The 7,428-nt window shown below is 43.4% G+C and overlaps 1 non-coding gene across 1 annotated transcript; it reads left to right on the top strand.

Moving 5' to 3' along the window:
- Positions 1 to 6,809: 6,809 nt before the first annotated feature.
- LOC139182878 (U6 spliceosomal RNA) lies at positions 6,810 to 6,916 on the top strand. Its single transcript, XR_011566437.1, has one exon. It is a non-coding gene; the product is annotated as a U6 spliceosomal RNA (small nuclear RNA).
- The last annotated feature ends 512 nt before the right edge of the window (positions 6,917 to 7,428 follow it).

Here is a 7,428-nt window from a genome sequence, read left to right as displayed (position 1 = left end):
CACTGCATCCGGCCTGGGAAGAAGGCCTGCACCTGCTGTTTATTCTAGGGATTTTTGTCTTCCAAGAGGTAGAAAATCAATTCCTTGCATTGGTGTTGGGTTCCAAGGGGTACCGTTTCTCAGCCTTGGGACTTAACTCAATAGCCTTCCCCCTCCCTGATTTATAGCTTCTCTTGACCTTAAAAAAATAAAACCTTTGTGGCACTCCCAGAGGCTGAGAGACTGCTTTTCGCACACCCGTCAAGCTTATTTATCTCACATCCACCACCTCCCACGTAGCTCCCTGAGTCCCAGGAAGAGCTATGTGTTCTTTGGAATGTGGCAGGCCTCCACTGTTTCACTCCTGCTTCCCAGCGGTGAGATGTGTGCAGACCATTCAGTGGTGCAGCTGGCACACGAGGGCCCCAAATGGCCTTGCCCTGTGAGTGTAATTCATGGATGTGACTGAGCTTCCTCCAGACCTCTCCTCCAGGCTCCATGTTCTGCAGAGACCCGGTGTTGAGTTGAGAGACCATGAACATAAAACCCAGAGGGACTTTCATCTTTCTTTAGGAGGTACATTTGTTGGACAAGAGAGTTGATATCCCAAATACAACTATTGTAAAAAGGAACAGCATCCCTAAAATAGAAGAGTCGGAAAATGTATCAGCTGGCGATGGATAAGCAGGTCTGAGGAGGCTGTAACTCAGGTCACTCGTGTTTGAACCCACTCACACCCTAAGTAGCAGGGAGCTGGCCTCCTCAGTGACAGGGGGATATGAAGGGCCTCCTCCCAGCTGTCCTAGTGGCTCAGCTACAGCCAGCTGTGCCCACAAAGCCTCTAGTCAGGACTCTTCTCCCAGCTGCCATGGGGAACAGGTTTGCCCTTTCCAAGCACCCTTAGGTCACTTGTGGTCTTTCCATGGAGCCAGCCAACAGCCATCTGTTCTGCTTCTCATTTCATCCAGAAAATCCCAGTGTTCTACCCCCCTGCTCTTAGGGGTTCTGCTTCAGCCTCCTCTGTATCTTCCAGAAGGCTGTCTTGCTCTGAACCGGGCCCCTGCTGGGTTCCTCCGCCTGCCCTTCATTCAGTTAGACAATGACTGGCGATGCCCAAGTCCATGCTGAGCACAAGCAAGGCCATATGGAAGGGAAAAGGAGGTTTCCAGGGCCAGCAGTAATGATGAATGACCTGAACTCCATCCATAGCCTTTAAAGAAATCTTTACCCGGTAAAAGTTAGGAATGTAGCCCGGAAAGATAAGAACATGCCCTGTAGGGCACTGGCTTAGAATCAGAGGTATCAATACGAGCTAGTGGTTTCATTACACAGACATGCGCATGTGCATGCACATACACATACAAATAAACATATGAACATACACACACAGATAAATATGGAAATAGACACATACAGAGATGTAGCAGTACACACACAGACATATGTATGGATGTATTTATTTATATACATACTTCTGAGAAGCAATGACGCCCCGGGAGCAATGAGCACTCCTAGTGCCCAGACCTTGGTTTCTCAATACCATTCTGTACTGAAAGGAACCAGAGTTTCCTGGAGAAATGGCTGATTTCAGGGCTGGAGGAGAGAAAGCACAAATTGAGCCTAGAATCTCTTGTGTCAGAAAGTAAGCAAATGCTCAAAAAATAAGTGGGACATGTCAAAAGGACACCCCTCTTAGCCAAATCTGAGATAATTTAAGCATCAAATAAAGAATAATAGTAACAGATTATAAGCCAGTGAATAAAACAAGATGTATTCCATGTATATGTGCTGATATTAATATGTAATTGAGAGAAAGAAAAGCTCTTTACAGTAGAAAGCAAAGTGACAAGTATAGAAGAAATGATGGAATATGAAGCATAATAGCAATCATCACAGTGACAACTGATTCAGGCAAGAATCATCAATGGATACTAAAAACAGTAAGTGAAAATTTGCTGAGTAAAGTGAATATTGACCTAGTCTCAAAGAATCTCCCTGAAGTACTTGTTAATTACAAAAGGAAAAACAGTAACCCTGCATTGGAGAAGCTTGGCAGCCACTGCCCTAACCAAGTGATCACGGATAACGTCACCCTGAATGGGATAAATCAACCTCAGGTGTCTCTTGATACAATCACCGAGAAGGACACATATCACTTCTGTAGTATTCCTCTCAGAAATGCAGAACCTGCATCTAGTCTGGGGGAAACAGCTGACAAACCTACACTGAACGAACATCCACAGAATCAGAGGCTGCAAACTAACTTCAGAAATGCCAGTGCCACGAGAGACGAAGACTGCAGGATGAAGAGATGCGACAACTCAATTGGGGCATTTCTTTGCCATAAAGAACACTATTGATGAGATCCGAATAAGGTTTGTAGATCAGAAAATAATACTGTGTTAATGTTAATTTCCTGATTTTGATCATTTTCCTTGTGGCTTTGTAAGAGGATATCCTTGTTTTTAGGAAATACACCCTGAAATATTTAGAAGTAAAACAGGCATCATGGTTGTAATTTACACTCAAAGGATTCAGAAAAAGACACACATGTACAGAGTGCAATGAAGTAGATATGGGAAAACATTAGCAGTTGGAGGATGAGTGAAGTGTATAGAGTTCCTTGTGCTAACTTTGCAACTTCTTTTTTGGGGGGACTGTGCTGGGTCTTCACTGATGCTCAGGCTTTTTTCTAGTTGCAGTGAGTGAGGACTACTCTCTAGTTGCGGTGTGCAGGCTTCTCAGTAGTGGGCTCAGTAGTGCAGCTCCCAGGCTCTAGAGCACAGCTTAGTAGTGTGGTGCACCAGCTTAATTGCTCTGTGGCATGTGGCGTGTGGAATTTTCCTCGACCAGGGATCGAACCTTGTCTCCTGAGTTCGCTGGTGGATTCTTTACCACTGAGCCACCAGGGAAGCCCCACAACTTTTTTTTTAATGGATTTGTGTGTTTCTAACTGGCCTTTTCTTAAAAAAATTTTTTTCTTTCTTTATTTGGCTGCACTAATTGGGTCTTAATTGCAGCATGCACAGTCTTTGATCTTTGTTGCAGCACGTGTGACTTTTAGCTGCAGTATGTGAACTCTTAGTTGTGGCTTGTGGAATCTAGTTCCCTGACCAGGAATCGAACCTGGAGCCCCTGCATTGGGAATGCAGTCTCAGCCACTGACCACTAGGGAAGTCCTGAAACTTCTTTAAGTCTGAAATTATGTCCAATAAAAAGTTAAAAGTAAATCCTCAAGTTGTTGAAATGTTGTATAAATTATCCCAAATAGAAGAATTCCCTGGCAGTCCAGTGGTTAGGACTTGGCACTTTCACCACTGTGAAAAGTGCCTGGTCAGGGAACTAAGATCCTGTAAGCCATGCAGAGTAGCCAAAAAAAAAAAAAAAAATCCCAAATAAATTTTGCTACCCTCCTTGCCCTCTTGTAACCTTTTCATTTTCACTGCCTGCTTCAGCATGCAATCCCCTGGACTGGTCACTTGCCCATTTAGAATTTCCATAAAGGTTTTCAAAGCACCTCTGGGCATTGGGGCCACCTTGCTTGGCTGAAACACACAGCAGTCGGGGTATTCTCACAGCTGCTACATGCTCTGTTCTGTGGTCAGTTATTTCCCAAGATTTATTTTCCTACTGGTCTGCAAGCTCCTTAAAGGTAGGGACCATGTCTTATCTTTGTGTCTACTTTACAGTGAACGCTTGGTAAATATGTAACAGAATTAAGTTGAAAAGAAGAATGAGATCTTCAACTCCCCATGTCTTTGACCACTCGGTACTGCATGAAAATAGCACACAATAGGCAATCACAGTTAAGTTACAGCTGTGCATCCTGGTAATGTTACTGAGTTTCCCCTTCTGTTATTAGGAAGTAAGCTCTTTTAAAAAATATATTTTTATTGTGGAAACTGGAAAATACAGAAAAGCAAAAGTAAGAGAATATAAATGACTTAGACTGCATCATCAGCTCTTCCCTGATGAAGAGCCACCCCCTGCCCAGAGACAGCAGTGTCTGTCCTTTTGAGCTTTTCCTATGCAAAATTTTAAATGCGAATTTACACATATATGTGTATATACATATAATCATAATATACATACTGATGTATGACACTTTTATTTTATGCATAGAATTAGATTGATCAAAATCTTTGGTCTACCATATATTAAAAAAATTTTTTTTTTGCTTTTTTATTGTTTGGTTGTGCTGAGTCCTTGATGCTGTGAGAGAGTGCTCTCTAGTTGTGGCAAGCAGGGGCTGCTCATCGAAGTGGCTTCTATTGTCGCTGAGCACAGACTCTAGGGGTGTGGGCTTCAGCAGTTGTGGCACACAGGTTCAAGAGCTGTGGCTCATGGGGCCTAGAATGTGTGGGCTTGGTAGTTCAACCCTACAGGCTTAATTGCTCCAAGGCATGTGGAATCTTCCCAAACCAGGGATCGAACCTGTGTCTCCTGCATTGGCAGGTAAATTCTTTACTGTCTGAGCCACTAGGGAAAGCCTTTATTCAAGGGAACCAGGTTTGTTTTTTTCCTTAAGGCCTTCAACTGATTGGATGAGGCCCACCCACATTATGGATAGTAATCTGCTTTATTCAAAGTTGACTATGTAAACATTAATCTCGCCTACACAATATCATCACAGAATCAAGACTGGTATTTGGCTCAGTGCTAAAGAATCTGCCTGCCAATGCAGGAGACATGGGTTCAATCCCTGGGTTGGAAAGATTCCCTGGAGAAGGAAATGGCAACCCACTCCAGTATCCTTGCCTGGGAAATCCCATGGACAGAGGAGCCTGGCGGGCTACAGTCCATGAGGTGATAGAGTCAGACACAGCTTAGGGACTAAAAAACAACAACAAATTTGACCAGGTATCTGGGTACAGTGCCCTGGCTAAATTGACACATAAAATTAGCCATCACCTAAGTAGCTTCCTGGACTTCATCTTCTCCACAACACATCATATTATAAAGATCCAGATACTTTTGTTTTTTAAGCTGGTGTTGATTCACGTTCACTGCTAGAAAATGCCCCTACCCTATTTCACCTTCTGCTGGTGGGCATCAGGGTCACGGCTGCTGTCACAAATAGACTGGAGGACTCTCTGAAACTTGTTTCCTGGGGTAGGTGTTTGGGGCTTTGTCTTGGGTAATACACCAAGGGGCAGTTTCCTTTACAAGGAAAATCCAGGTGGTTGTTAACACTGGTTTCACTCTCCTTGGCCGTGTTGAAGAGGCTGCTGGTCCACAACCTCTCTAGCTCTTGGCATTGTCAGATTCTTCATTTGTCATAGAGTGAGTGAAAAATGCTTCTTTCTTGCTGCCTTGATTTATATTTCCCTGATTAACAAGGAGGCAAGCACTATGGAGAATAGTATTGAGGTTCCATAAAAAACTAAAAATAGAGCTACCATATGACCCTGCAATCTCATTGCTGGGCATATACCCAGAGAAAAACATGATCTGAAAGGATACATGCACCCCAATGTTCATTGCAGCACTGTTTGCAATTGACAAGACTTGGAAGCAACGCCTTGATGTCCATAAACAGACAAATGGATAAAAAAGATGTGGTACATATACACAATGGATATTACTCAGCCATTAAAAAGGATGAAATAATGCCATTTGCAGCAAAATGGATGACCTGGAGATTGTCAAACTGAATGAAGTAAGTCAGACAGAGAAGGAGAAATATTGTATCACATCCCTTATATGTGGAATCTAAAAAGAAATGATACAAATGAACTTACTTACAAAACAAAGACTCACAGAATTAGAGAACAAACTTATGGTTGCTGGAGCAGGGGAAGGAAGAGGAGGAGGGATAGTTAGGGAGTTTGGGATGGGTGTGTACACACTGCTGTATTTAAAGTGGATTACCAACAAGGACCTACTATATAGCGCATGGAACTCTGCTCAATGTCATGTGACAGCCTGGATGGGAGGGGAATTTGGGGGAGAATGGATGAGTGTGTATATATGGCTGAGTCCCTTCTCTGTTCTCCTGAAACTGTCACAGCGTTGTTAATCAGCTATATCCAGGTACAAAATAAAAGTTTTAAAAACATACAATCGGCAACAACAGAAAACCAAGGAGGCCAGGCATCTCTTTGTGTGCTTGTTGGCTCTAGGTGTTTCCTTGTTCGTGAAATGCCTGTTTGTGGTTTTTGTCTACATTTCCATTGGGCTAGGAGTTCTGTATACATTTTTAACACAATTATTTGTGCTCCTGCCCTGATCACCTCCCACTGCCACCCCTTTGGGGTCCCAGTGGCCCGTCACACCTTGTCCTTGAGTGTTGAGGGACTCTGAGCTCTCACTGCTTTCCAATGGGTCATGTCCTCACCATAGCCCTTGACCTTCTGCCTGTGTTGGATTCTCTCACTCGCTGGATAGAGCTGCCTGTCCTGTCTCCATCTCAGACTCTGTGTGGCTGAGACCAACCCCTGTTTTTCTCTAGCCCTGGTCCTGGCTGTCCCCACTGTTGGAGCCTCTGCCTCACCATCTGCTCCCAAGCCATCGGCTGTAGCTGAATCTACCCCAAAATGGAACCTGACACCAAGAGGCAGAGCCATGGATCAGAGCCTTGAATGTGCTTTTATTTCCAAAGTCTGGCTTCTCCGGTCTTCAGAGTAAAAAGGGATAAGCTCCAGGTCCAGGGACGGGGTTATACTTTCTCTCTCTCTTCTCAAACAGTATTTTCCTGCCTGCCTAGTGGGTTTAGCAAATGAGACATCCCCCTTCTTATCCTTCTACTGAGTTGTTTCTTTGTTGAACACAAGCTTTAGTTCAGAAGATAGAAATATTTTTAAAGTGTCATCTATTAAAACTTTCCTAAAGTGCTCGCTTCGGCAGCACATATACTAAAATTGGAATGATACAGAGAAGATTAGCATGGCCCCTGCGCAAGGATGACATGCAGATTCGTGAAGCGTTCCAAAAAAAAAAACTTTCCTAAAACATTAAAGGAAGTTTAAAGTGAAAAAAAATTATACATAATCTTTCCTTTTCATTTTTCTTGTTCCCTTCTAGTTTCTATCAACATGCATATCTATTTTTATGTTGTAATTAGAGCATGTAGTTATATATAGTATATTGAATATGAATAGTTTCCCCCCACACTTTACATGGCATATTTTTATTGTCGCCATATTTTTATTGTTATCTTATGTGTGGGTATTCTCATCACTCAGTCATGTCCAACTCTTTGTGACCCCATGGACTGTGGCCCGCCAGGCTCCTCTGTCCATGGATTTTCCAGGCAAGAATACTGGAGTGGGTTGCCATTTCTTCCTTCAGAGGATCTTCCAGACCCAGGGATCGAACCCTCATCTCCTGCATTGCGGGTGGATTCTTTACCCACTGAGCCATCAGGGAAGCCCATTTAATGATCGCCAATTTAAATGAGCTGGAAGCATTAAGTGTCTTGTGGCTGGGAATCTAGGTTGTTTCCAGTTT

This window comes from Bos indicus, chromosome 4 (assembly GCF_029378745.1).
Source record: "Bos indicus isolate NIAB-ARS_2022 breed Sahiwal x Tharparkar chromosome 4, NIAB-ARS_B.indTharparkar_mat_pri_1.0, whole genome shotgun sequence".
In the NCBI taxonomy this organism is placed as follows: Eukaryota; Metazoa; Chordata; class Mammalia; order Artiodactyla; family Bovidae; genus Bos; species Bos indicus.
The sequence above is the reverse complement of the archived record's forward strand: the minus strand, read 5'-3'. Positions and strand labels throughout refer to the sequence as shown.